General features: G+C 38.1%; 1 protein-coding gene across 6 annotated transcripts in view; it reads left to right on the forward strand.

Moving 5' to 3' along the window:
• Nucleotides 1-13,237, forward strand: part of NSD1 (nuclear receptor binding SET domain protein 1) — a 144,549-nt gene that overhangs the window by 34,494 nt on the left and 96,818 nt on the right. Inside the window, exon 2 of one of the 6 annotated variants that reach the window (XM_065918263.1) lies at nt 8,996-9,116. The exons of the other annotated variants lie outside the window; for them this stretch is intronic. The gene's annotated coding sequence lies outside the window, so the exon portion shown is untranslated. The remainder of the gene's footprint in view (nt 1-8,995; nt 9,117-13,237) is intronic. 6 annotated transcript variants of the gene reach the window in all.

Raw genomic sequence — 13,237 nt, forward strand, 5'->3', positions numbered from 1 at the left:
CTGGGAGTTTTCCCTCTTGAGCCTTTTGTAAGAGGTTTGAGAAGAATTGGTATAAGTTCTTTGTATGTTTGGTAGAATTGAACTGTGAAAGCCATCTGATTCTGTGCTGGTGTTTGTAGAGAGGTTTTCAAATTTTTTTAGAATTACTGATTCTATTTCACTTATAGTGATTGGTCTGTTTAAATTACGTGCATCTTCTTGATTCAGTTTTGGTGGGTTGTATGTTTCTAGAAACTTACAGGTTGTTGAATTTTTTTCACATGTAATTGTTCATAGTGTTCTCTTACGACCTTTTGCATTTCTTCAGTATCAATTGTTATTTTTCTTTTTTCATTTCTTATTTTGTTCATTTGGGTCCTTTCTCGGTGAGCCTGGCTAGAGGTTTGTCAATTTTGTTTACTCTTTCAAAGAACTAGCTATTGGCTTCATTGATTTTTATCCCCCCCCCCCCATTGTTTTAAAAATCTCTTTTATTTCTTACCTGATCTTTATTATCTCTTTCTATCGACTTTTAGGTTTTGTTTCGTTCTTTTTTCTGATTCTTTTAGATGGTAGCTTACGTTATTTGATATTTTTCTTGTTTTTTGAGGAAGGCCTATATTTCTGTGAACTTATCTCTAAGAACTGCTTTTGCTACATCCCATAGATATTGTGTTGCTGTGTTTTCATTTTCATTTGTCTCAAAGTATTTTTAAAATTTTCTGTTTGATTTCATTGTTGACCCATTAGTTTTATAGGAATATGTTGGTTAGTCTCCATGTAATCTTTTTTTTTTTCCTCTTTTTCTGTGATTGATTTATACTCTTTATGCCATTGTGGTCAGAAAGATGCTTGAAATAATATCTGTATTCTTAGATTTGTTGAGGCTTGTTTTGTGCTGTAGAGAATGTTCAATATGTACTTGATAAGAATGTGTGTTCTGGTGGGTTTTTTTTTTTTCCTTTGGATGTAATTTCCTGGAAATTTCAAGTAAGTCTAACTGTTCTGTTGTCGCATTTAGGATCTCTGTTGCCTTACTGATTTTCTGTCTAGAAGCTCCATCCATTGATATAAGTGGGGCATTAAAGTATCCTAGTATTGTATTCCCACCAGTCTCTCTCTCTCTCTCTGTCACTGTTTAGCGTGTTTGGGTGCTCCTGTATGGGGCGCATGCTGATGGGTGTAATTCCCTCTCCTTGTGTTATCCTTCTATCATTTTCTTTAGGCCTTTGTTTTATCTGATATGAATATCGCCACCCCTGCTTTGTTTTCATGCATTCCATTTTTTTCCATCCCCTCCCTTTGCGTCTGTGTGTTTCCTTTGCCCTAAACTGGGTCTCTCTCTCTCTCCTTTTTCTGGCTGCACTAAGTGGCTTGTGGGACCTTAGTTCCCTGACCAGGGATCAAACTTGCGCCCTTGGCAGAGTCCCAGCCACTGGACCACTTTTCCCTACTCCATGTCTTTTGATTGGAGCATTTAGTTCATTGACATTTAAAGTGATTATTGATAGAGATGTTTTTATTGCCGTTTTAATCCTTGCTTTACTTTTGAGTTCGTATTTCTTTTTTGTTATTTCCTTTTTCCTTTTGTGGTTTGATGCTTTTCTTTGTGTTATGCTTGTGTTCTCTTTTTGGTTTTTTTGTGAGTCTGTTGTATGTTTTTGATTTGTGGTTTCAAGTATGTTAACCCATTACCATGATGTTTCTTTGCTTTAGACTAATAGTCATATAGGCTCAAACACACTCCTAAAAAAAAAATCTGTGGTTTTTTTTACTCTCCGCATTTTATGATTTTGATGTCCTCTTTTACATCTTTGTGTTTATTCTTTTGCTGTTCTTTTGTTGTTGTTCATATGGTTGTAACTTTCAGAAAAATTTATTTTTTCTTTTAATTTGTATACTGGCTTTTTTAAGTTATTTACTTGAGAATTGTGATTTTCTCTTTATTATAGCTGCTTGATTTTTTTCCTTTTTTTATTTAGAGAAAACTTCAGTATTTCTTTTAGAATAGGTTTAGTCTTGTATTCTTTCAGTTTTTGCTTGTGTGAGAAATTCTTTCTCTCTCCCTATATTCTAAATGATAATCTTGCTGGGTAGAGTATTGTAGGCTGCAGATTTCTCCCTGTCAGTACCTTGGTTGTGTCTTGCCACTTCTGGCCTGCAGCATTTCTGTAGAGAATCAGCTGATAGCCTTACAGGGTTTCTCTTGCAGTTAACTTTTGTTTTCCTGTTGCTGCCTTGGAGAATCCATACTCTTTAACTTTTGTTGTTTTAATTATAATATGTCTTGGTAAAGGTCTGTTTTGGATTCAACTTGTTTGGGACCCGCTATGCTTCCTTACCTGGATTATCTGTTTCGTTTGTGAGGTTTGCGAAATGTTTAGCTGTAATTTCTTCAAATACATTTTTAATTTGTTTCTTCTCTTTCTGGAATCCCAATTATGTGTGGATTGGCACACTATATTATATATATATATATCTGCCACATAAATACTATATATATCCCATAGGTTTCTTGTATTGCTTTCAGTTTTCTTTTTTCCATTTGACTTTCTGCCTCCTATTCTGATTGGATAATTTCCATTATTCTGTCTTCCAGATCACATATTCATTCTTCTGCATTATTCAGTCTGCTATTTATTGCCTGTAGCTTGGGTTTTGTCTCAGCAAATGAGTCTCCTAATTTTTCTTGGCTTCCCTTTCTAGTGTCTAGTTTCTTTTTACAGTAGTCCACATTTCTATTGATAGCCTTTCTTAATTCCTTGATTGTATTCATTGCCTCCTTTTTGAACTTGGTGTCTTAAACTGACGAGATTTGTTTCATGGTTTGTTCTTTCAGGGGAATTCTCTTGATCTTTTAATTGGTAGTGGTTACTTTGCTTTTCTATTTTACTTATATTTCTTACTCTATGAGTTTAGGAAAAACAGTTTTCTGCTGTGGTCTTAGAGGGATCTTTTTATGTGGGAGCATCCCTTGTAGTCTCCAAGTTTTAACAGTTTTGGTGTGAGGGCTGTTTTTAGTATGGATGCCTGCTACCCCTTTCCTCAGTGTGTGCTGACTTTTATCCCCTTGATAAAGGGGTGTACCTGGTGTTGTGACCAGAGCCTGCACTGGAAGTTGAGTGTGGCCACCTCTTTGCTCTGTGGTTGTCATAGCCCTGTTATGGGCAGAGTCTGCTCCTTAATTGTAGGAGTGAAAATCACTCAGTTGTGTCCTACTCTTTGTGACCACCTGGACTATACAGTCCATGGAATTCTCCAGGGCAGAACACTGGAGTGGGTAGCCTTTCCCTTCTCCAGGGGATCTTCCCAACCCAGGGATCAAACCCTGGTCTCCTGCATTGCAGTCGGATTCTTTACCATCTGAGCCACAGGAAGCCCAGGAATACTGGAGTGGATAGCCTATCCCTTCTCCAGCAGATCTTCCCAACCCAGGAATTGACCAGGGTCTCCTGCATTGCAAGTGGATTCTTTACCAGCTGAGCTATCAGGGAAGCCCATGGTTGGAGGAGTGGAAGCCCTCGGTTTCTGAGCGGGGTATGAGGTAGATGGGGTGGAGCATTCCCGTTGGTGGAGGAGCCATTGAGTCTTCCTCTGCTGGAGCTGTCACTGGGGCGTGTGCTCTGTGGTGTCGCCTGAAACCTAGTGTGTAAGCTCATCAAGTACAGGGCTGCTGGCACTGTCCTCATCCCTGGTTCAGCCGTGGGAATGCTGGTTGTCGGCCCTGGTGTCCCTCAGGCACTGCGTTTACAAAACTACCGGTGGGTATCCACCAGCTTAGATCCAGTGAAGTCTGGTACCAGGACCGGAGTAACTGCAGTGTGGGAACTATGGAAGCAGCTCGGACCCTGGCCCAGCCTCCGTGTGCGTACTCCCACACAGCCCACAGCTGCTAAGGCCAGACCTATCCCAGCCTTCGGGGCACCCGTTGTCTACTTGGATGTCCTACAGGTGCTGAGTACAAAAAGCTGGCAGCCTCGCCCTTTTTCTTGATTAATCTTTTGCTTGACTGTTGCAGACCTTTTTCATTGCTCATAATGGTTCTGTAGTTGTGGTAGTTTTTCTTTCCCCTGTTGAGTTGTTCTTTTTGTGGAGGGACTGGCCTTTAAAGTTGCCTATTCCTTCATTTCTTCTGATGTCTTCGAGACACATTTGACTGTTACAGCCTTTGTGCAAAGTATTTTGGGAGTTTATTTTTTGTAATCATTGTTGGGCTTGTTTTTCTCTTTTTGGCAACACCTCACAGCATGTGGGATCCTAGTTCCCTGACCAGGGATCAAACCTGTACCCCCTGCAGTGGAAGTGGGGAGTCTTAACCACTGGACCACTGGACAAGTCCCCCAGACCTTGCTTTTATTAGGGAAAATCAAGTAAGGATGGAATCTGGTGAAGAAGTTAAACTGATGGATAGTAGTTTAGGTTCTGCATGTAATTTGTAATTAACATGAAAAAGTTTTATCATGTGGTATGTAGAGTTGACTTGTTAGTAGTAGTTTTTTTATAAACTACAGATAAATCTGTTTACCACCTGTGTTTGTAACAGCCCACCAGCCAAGAATAGTTTTTTGTTTTTGAATGGGATCAAGTAAAAAAGAAAATATTATGTAACATGTTAAAATGATACAAAATTAAAATTTCAGTGACCAAAAAGTTCTGTTGAAACATGGGTCTTTTATGTGTTGTCTGTGGCTACCTTTGTGCTATATTGGAAGAGTTGAGTGATTGGGAAAAAGATTGTATGAAATATTTACTGTTTGGATGTTAACAGAAAAAGTTATCACTCTCCTCTGTAAGTAATCCTGAGAACTATTCTAAATGGTCTTGTAAGGACCATACTTGTTTACAAATTCTGGTGTGTTATGTCTAAATATTGTTCATAAACACATCTCATATTTTAAGTTTTAATGAATTAAAACTAATTCATTAGTTAAATTAACTACAAATATAACTTTTCTGGTTAATGGGAAAGATGTTTATAGGTAGTCTGATACTCATATTGTTACTTGGTTAGCATTTCTTCTTACTCTCTTATTACTCTTCCTTGGTTTTCAGAAAGGTGGATAAAAAGTTCTGTGTTCCTGTAATACTGTTACAGCATTTTTCATATACATTTTGATTATTGTTCTGTCCTGTATCCCCCCAGTAAACTTACAACTTCAAGTTTGGGATTGTGTTGTCTTTATTTTGTATCTTTGAGTCATGCTACAGTTTCTTATAAGTAGGTAAGCAACAAATATTTTTAGGAGGAAAGAATGAATATTCTGTTAGAGAAATATCTAAGTCATTTCTCATTCTTGATCCTCAGAGAGGAAAGAGTTTAAACCTAGATGGGTATTTTAGAGATGTAAATTAAAATAAGTAGGGACTTGCCAGAGACTGAATCAGTTTTAGGAAATTACTATACATTCAAAGTACTACTGGCCAAAACTGTTACCATCTTTTAACTCACCAAAGTGTAGATTATACATATTTATTACTTCATTGATTTTGTTTTGGGGCTGTGTTATCAACTATGTGATCACAAAAGACGAGGGTTAATTTTCCGTGGTCAGTAGAAAGATAACTTGAATTGCATTTACGTTATTGAAAGTAATAAATAGTATTTTAAAAGTCTTATTCAGAGGTTATTCTTGGAAGGGCAAATAATGTTAAAGCTTTGTCTATGATATGTATAGTATATTATTTAAACCACATGGAAAAGGATATATGTCACTTAATAATACACAAGGTAAAACTCTAAAAATATCTCTAGAATGGCAAGTGATACATCCTGTCTGCATTTTACAGTGAAGCTTATTTGTGATGTGAAACATTCAAATTAGAAAATTCTACCTTTTCTTCATTTTAGTGTCTTCAAACAGTATTTCGAAATTGAAGTGTTAAAAACTAAATTGTTCTTTTAGATTTTATGATTGCAAATTCTGAATACTGTGTCTACATTTTACCTGAAATGTTTAAAATAGGTTTTGTCATTACTTTTCCTGATTAGTACTGTATGAATCTAAAAGGATTGTGTTGGAAGAGTTTATAATAATTTAGAAAAGTTAAAAAAAAAAAAAAGTTGGTTTCCCCCTCTGGTGATATGCTCAGGTTTTTCTTTTAACTCTAGATCTTAGTTCAGACTCCAGGCCCAGACTTTGCAGAGAGCAAGATGGTAGATACCCAGACTTTGGGAATCAGTCAGAATTGAGCTCAGCAATTAATTATGTCCCATTGGAAATTTTCTGTTTTGGGTTTCTCAGTAGTAAATGGAGGTTAATACCCCACCTATTAGCATTTTTTATGATTCCATTTTATTACATGTAAAAGATCTTGGTACATGGTTGAAGGTTTTCAGAAGTGTTTTTTCCTCCAAATGTAGAATTCAAGTTGGTCCCAGTTTCTAAAGGATCAAAGTTTTTCTTTAATGATTCAAATACTGATCCACAAACATTGGATTTTCAAGTTATGTGGGTCACCGATATAACCTCAGCATATTTACTTAACTTCGGTAGATTTAAGACCTGTGGGCTTTTCATCATTTGAGTTGGTGTTTGAGCCTGTTTGTTCACCAGAAACTTCAGATACACCATTTTCCTAAATCCAACAGGTTTAGCATTGAGAATCTATATGGATAAACTGTGAAACTTGTTTTCTGGTTCATTCCTGTTTGTATCAGGGTCCTTTCAGCACATGCTGTAGCTTTCTTTTCTCAACAGCTCTTTGTATTTTTATTTCTTCTGCTGGTGGGAATCAAACCATATACCACTGAAGGAGACTAGTAAATTTCTGGAATATTCCAAGTAGACTACTGGCAGCCAGAGGAGAAAATGCCCGTTGGCTGTGGCTTTTAAATGAGTGTGACACTTTAGCAGGTACTTTGCACTTCTGTGCATGCAGCTGTTGTTTTCCCATTTACATGTAAGTAGGACTTAAAGCTGCTTTATGTTGCAGGGAGTGAAATGGAAGATACAAACTTTACACTATCTCATTGAGTTATTTTTTTATCTTTCATTTATTCATTCATTATTCAACAAATATTGAGCATTAACATTATGCCAGACACTGTTTTAAGTACTGGGAATATAGTGACCCTCCTTTGAGTACTGTGGGGAAGGCTAACATTAAACTGGATACTCCACGATACTTAACGTAACTACAGTTAAACTGAGGATTAGGAAGAGAAGTAGGGAATTCCCTGGCAGTCCAGTGGTTCAGACTCTGTGCTGTCACTCCCAGGGGCCTGGGTTTGATCCTTAGTCCAGGAACTAAGATCCTAGAAGCCACACTGTGCAACCCCCCTCCTGGGGCAACCCCCCCCACCCCCCAAGAAAGAAAAGGGGAGGGGGAGAGGAAAAGTACAGGGAACTTGGAGCTTGCATCCCAGAAGACTTGATACACTTTGGTGCTTGCTTAGGGAGTTTTCCCTAAGAATGTGGAGACTGGGAATCCAAAGATTAAGAAAGAATTAACTGGGACATAAAAGGAATTGGGAGGGTAGTGGTGAGAGTGGGAGAAATGAATTTTCTTTTTTCTTTGAATGTGTTAGTAGCTTTTTTAAAAAGTTTTTTATTGAAATATGGTTACACTGTTGTGTTAGTTTAATGTGTACAGCAGAGTGACTCAGTTATATATGTATTCTTTTTTTAGATACTTTTCCATTAGAGGTTATTACAACATGGTTCCATGTGCTGTACAACAGGTCCTTGTTGGTTATTTTAGACATAGTAGTGTGTATATTTTAATTCCAAACTCCTAATTTATCTCCACTTCTATTTCCTCTTTGGTAACCATAAATTTGTTTTCTGTGTCTGAGTCTGTTTCTGTTTTGTAAATAAGTTCATTTGTATCAGCTTTTTAGATCCCACATGTACATGTTATGATTATTTTTTTGGCTTCACTAGTAAGATAATCTCTGGGTCCTTTCATGTTACTGCAGATAGCATTATTTCATTCTTTTTATAGGGGAGAAAGGAACTGAAAGACCATTTTAGGCAGAGGAACCAGCTTGAGCAAAGGCTAAAAGGAACTACAGTTATTTAGTAAGTGTGCAAAGTCTGTGAGCTTATGATTGAATCCTGGGCATCCTGAGGATCTGCCTTACAGACTTCCTTTCTTTTTTAATTCAGAGATGGGTTGTGTACTCACATTGACTGTGGTGAGAGGAAACTATACCAACGCCCAGATACTCGCTCTGTCTCATGACGCCTTCTGAATACATTGTTTGTTTCAGCTGAGATTTTAGAGCCATTCTTTTTTGTTTCCTGCTTGAAAATGGCATTTTACAACCTTATATGCTGTAAAAGGTTTCTAGTGAAAAGTATTTAAATCAGCCAGTTTCTGTCCCTGGTAAATCAGTTTATCAGTTCTTATGTGTTATCCTTTGAGATATTTTATACCTATGTAAGCAAATGCATATACTATTCACCCCATTTTTTAAAAAATAATGGTGGCGCACACTGTTACTATTTTTAGTGTAAAAATATTTTAATAGCTAGGTTTTTTTTAGAATTTTTATTTTGTGTTGGGGTACAGTAGATTAACAGTGTTGTGATTCAGCTCATCCAGACTATTACAGAGTGCTGAGCAGAGTTCCTTGTGCTATACAGTAACTCCTTGTTGGTTATCTGTTTTCTTTTTTCTTTTGGCTGCATCACACAGCTTGAGGGATATCTTAGTTCCCACACCAGGGTTTGAACCCTGGGTCCCCCACAATGAGAGCACAGAGTCCTAACCACTGGACAGCCAGAAAGTTCCCTGTTTTTTTAAATATAGTAGTGTTTACATGTGAATTTCAAAGTTCCTGTTGATCTGTCCCCCAACCCCCATAACCATAAATTTGTTATGTAAGACTCTGTCTGAATCTGTTTTGTAAATAAGTTAATTTATGTCATTTTAAAAAATTTCCTCATATAATCAATATCATATGTTTGAAATGGAATCTCATCTAGAACAGCAGTATAGAACAGAAAAAAGATGAAGCTGCTTTAATTTGGGATGGAGAAAAGGCATATTTTCTTCTTCCTCTCTTGGGCAGACCCTGAGGGACTCTTCAAGATACACTCTCTGAGGAACACAATTGAAACTACTTTTTGGATGGAGTTTCAGCAGAAGGATTTTGAGAAGTCCAGAGGGAGAGATCACCTAAACCAGTAAATGTAAAATATGTTGTTTCAGGGGGAAAAAATTTGGTGTCACATGTGGAGGAGGGCAAGGGGGAAGGAAGCCAGTCCACCTGTGTTTGGGCTGTCTTGAAACTATTTCTGTTGTTTAGAATAGTCTATTAATAGATAATAAATGTTAATTAAACGTTCCTTTAGAGATATATACTGAAGTATCATGAAGGAAAATATATCTGGGGATTTGCTTCAAAATAATCAAGATATGAGGTTTGTAGATCTTTACAGCTTGTACCAAAATTCTTGCATCCTGGGCCTCTCCATTGTATGAAAGGGCTGGTGGTGTAGAGTATTAAGATTGGAAAGACATAGCCTTAGGAAAAAGAAACTTGAATAGATGGCCACATATTCTATCTAGTCTTCTTGTTATCTTGAGGAAATCACTTAGGTATGGCAAAAAGCATTGCTTTTTTTTTTTTTTTAAGGTACACGAGGACATATAAAGTTAGATTGAGTAAAATTTGCTCTTTTTTTTTAAATTGCAGAAGGCTATACACGTTGTTTTACTGAGTTTTCTGAGGGCATCTTTGTTTTAAACTTGAGCTGATACAAGTTTAGTACTAACCGTTAATGACTTGTCTCTTAACAGTATTGATTAATTTTGACTCAGATAAAGAAGTACAGTGAGAACAAATGTCTTTTTTGAAGAGATTGAGGCATCTTCTGTTAGTTGAATTATAATGTAAAGGTGTTGTGAGCAACGTTGCCTGGTGAGAGTTTATGAGCAGAATCCCCTTACTGAATGAGAGGGTAAGGTCACTAATTGTGTTGAGGTTGAGTATAGTTACGGATACTAAGGGCTGATGTTTTTATTTGTTTTTCTGTGTTGTGGTATAGTGAAAAGAGGACGTGGCTCTGTTTGGCATTTGACCAGCTCACTTCCTGTTTCTGAGCCTCAGATTCTACACCTAAAACAGAGAGATAGTAATTGATATCTGCCTCATTGTCACTATGAGGTTTAAAATAGAAAGAATATACATTTTCGTTTTCTACTACTTGGGGTATCAGAAAAATGCTTCCTTTTTCCTGTGTGACTTTACATTGGAAATGTATATAGTCAGTTACCTCTTGCTTGTGTCAGAATACCTCTTTTTAAAATTTTTCTTACCTCTTCTCCCCCACCAGAACAAACTCACTCAGGCCTATAATTACAATAAAATACTAGCTAGCTATATGATTTGTTTTCAACCTTGGCTGTTCATCAGAATCACCTATGGATCTAAAAACAACTAGATGCCAAAAACCTCACTTTGTATATATTGAGTCAGAGTCTCCAGGCCTGTGGGTGGGTGTGAGTGTCTGACTAGGGTTGAGAACCATTGATCTGCTTCTTCTGGCACTCAGAAACAAATCTCTAAAAGACATAGATTAAAGCAGAAGTCAGAGGGAAAATAAGCCCCAGGTCATACCCAACAGTTACATGGTATAATGATGAATGGGAATTGTGGGGACATAATAGCTTCTCAAACAGCGAAAGAAAAATTTGTGGACAGAAAGACTGCAAAATAAAGTTGATTTATGTTGTAATGTTTTGGCATTAAGTTTTCTATTGTAACAAAAATGCTTCTGGTCAGTGTTATGAAATTCTCCAAATTAAGAGTTCAAGGATATCTCCAAACTAATGTTTAAATCATTCAGTTCCAATATAACATACAGGCATAATGGCACACAGCAATTTCTTTTCTTGCATCAGGCCAGAGAGCATAGCTCTCCTCTCTCGTTCTAGCCTTTTGGGGTTGTAGAGGGCTGCACGCTTTCAGACCTGTCTTCTGCGCTGTTATCAAACCTGTTTTATTGTGGGTTTGAGAATTTTTATGGCATAAAGCCAAAGGTCTGGGCTAAGCAGGAATGCCTTGGCCTGCATGTTCCTGTTCTACCTCTTGAGCAGGCTGCCCTTTGTGAGCAGCTGCATGCTACATCCGGGCGGGGTGTCCACTATAGTCTCCTAGCCTCAGCCCTAATTACCCCGTGGTCCTCAGTACACCTGTTTCCATGACTGACTAGCAGCTGCTCTGCTTTCCAGCTTTCAGTGTACCAATTCCCTGCTTTTCTGCTGTCCTTTTCCAAGACTTCAGTGCTTCTCTTTGATCTATTGTCAATGACTTTCTCTTTGATCTGTTGTTCCTGATATTTAGCCAATAAGTAAGAGGTCACTTCTTACTCAGTAACAATTAAGTTGTACACAATAATATTTAGTCTTTTGCCTCAGCTTGCTGTAGGTTAAAATTGTAATGCTGCTAGAAGTCGTTTATCTGACTACTCTTCGCTAGATTTTTTTTTTTGCTACCTGGGTCTCAGATCTCTTTTTCTTCTCAGTGAAAGTTAATGGACCTCGCTCTGACTCCCATCTGCAGTGCAGAGAGGACTGGTGGGAGGAGACTTAAGGCTCCAGTTCACTCCTTTGTTCTGTGATTGGTATGGTGAAGTAGGGATCAGAAGATGCTGACTTCTTATCCCCACCTTTTGTTAAAGCTCTCTACACTTCTGACAAGGTCACTCTTTGTTTCTCTTTCCTTGTCTGCTGTAAATATGGGATAATAAAAACTGTGCTGCCTACCTCACCTGGTTGTTTTTGAGATTCAAATGATATAATGGATGTTAGAAGAGCTTTGACAACTAGAATACACACGAACATTTATTTGACTATGTAGCTGTGAGCAAGGTGGGAGTAAAGCAGATGCTTAAAGTAGTATTATTTCACTTTCTGTTCTAGAGTTGAACATTTCCTTTGCAGTTCTGGGTTGATACTGGGAAAGGAAATCACAATTCTCATTAGGTAGAAGAATTGTAATCACTGACTAAAAATAGCTATCATTTATTTTTGATTTCTTGTACTGGATTAAAAATAGTATTAAAGTTGTTCAGCCTCCTACAAAATTGGAGGCATTATTATCCTACTTTCACAGGCAAAGAAACAAACTGCCAACTCAAAGAGGTAAAGTAACTCTTCAGAGTCTCACAGATGGTTTAAGAGCATAGCAGGAATTAAGCCCATACATTTCTGTTACGCTGACTGGCAGTGTATGTAATTCCTCATTAATTATAAGCAAATGTATATGAAGGATTAAGACTTTAAATTTTTTAGTCAGTGTAAGTTCAGTTCATTTCAGTTGCTCAGTCGTGTCTGACTCTTTGCGACCCCATGAAACACAGCACGCCAGGCCTCCCTGTCCATCACCAACTCCCGGAGTTCACCCAAACCCACGTCCATTGAGTCGGTGATGCCATCCAACTATCTCATCCTCTGTCATCTCCTTCTGCCCTCAATCCCAGCATCAGGGTCTTTTCAAATGAGTCAGCTCTTCGCATCAGGTGGCCAAAGTATTGGTGAATCACAAATGCACAGAATAGTATAGCTGTTTATCTTGTTACCCTACTTACCTCACAGTCATGGACAAGTCCTTTGGTCCCTCTGTCTTTCACAGTCTCTGTGGCAGTAGTTCATCCCTCAGAGAGGTTTTAATAAGTTCTAGAAAGTGAAAGTCATGTTCGACTACACAGTCCATGGAATTCTCCAGGCCAGAATATTGGAGTGGGTATCCTTTCCCTTCTCCGGGGGATCTTCCCAACCCAGGGATCAAACCCAGGTCTCCCACATTGCAGGCAGAGTCTTTACCAGCTGAGCTACCAGGGAATCTTAATAAGTTATAATACTATGTAAATTATATAATAGCATCGGAATTGTGTTACTATTTAAATATTCTTAGGTCAGTTATTTTGAATTTGAAATATTTCTCTAAACATAATGTTAAATGGAGGTTAAGTGCCTGTGCTAAGTCGCTTCAGTCGTGTCCGACTCTGTTCGACCCCATAGACGGCAGCCCACCGGCTCCCCCGTCTCTGGGATTCTCCAGGCAAGAGCACTGGAGTGGGTTGCCATTTCCTTCTCCAATGCATGGAAGTGAAGCTGCTCAGTCGTGCTCGACTCTTAGCGACCCCATGGACTGCAACCTACCAGGCTCCTCCCATGGGATTTGCCAGGCAAGAGTACTGGAGTGGGTTGCATTGCCTTCCTGCCATATTAATTCTTAAAGTAATTGAAGTAATACCTTTGCAAAGAAACACAGTGAATAATATTGTACCAGCTGCTTTTGAGTTGT

The sequence above is a fragment of the Muntiacus reevesi genome, chromosome 1 (genome assembly GCF_963930625.1).
Source record: "Muntiacus reevesi chromosome 1, mMunRee1.1, whole genome shotgun sequence".
Classification (NCBI taxonomy): Eukaryota; Metazoa; Chordata; class Mammalia; order Artiodactyla; family Cervidae; genus Muntiacus; species Muntiacus reevesi.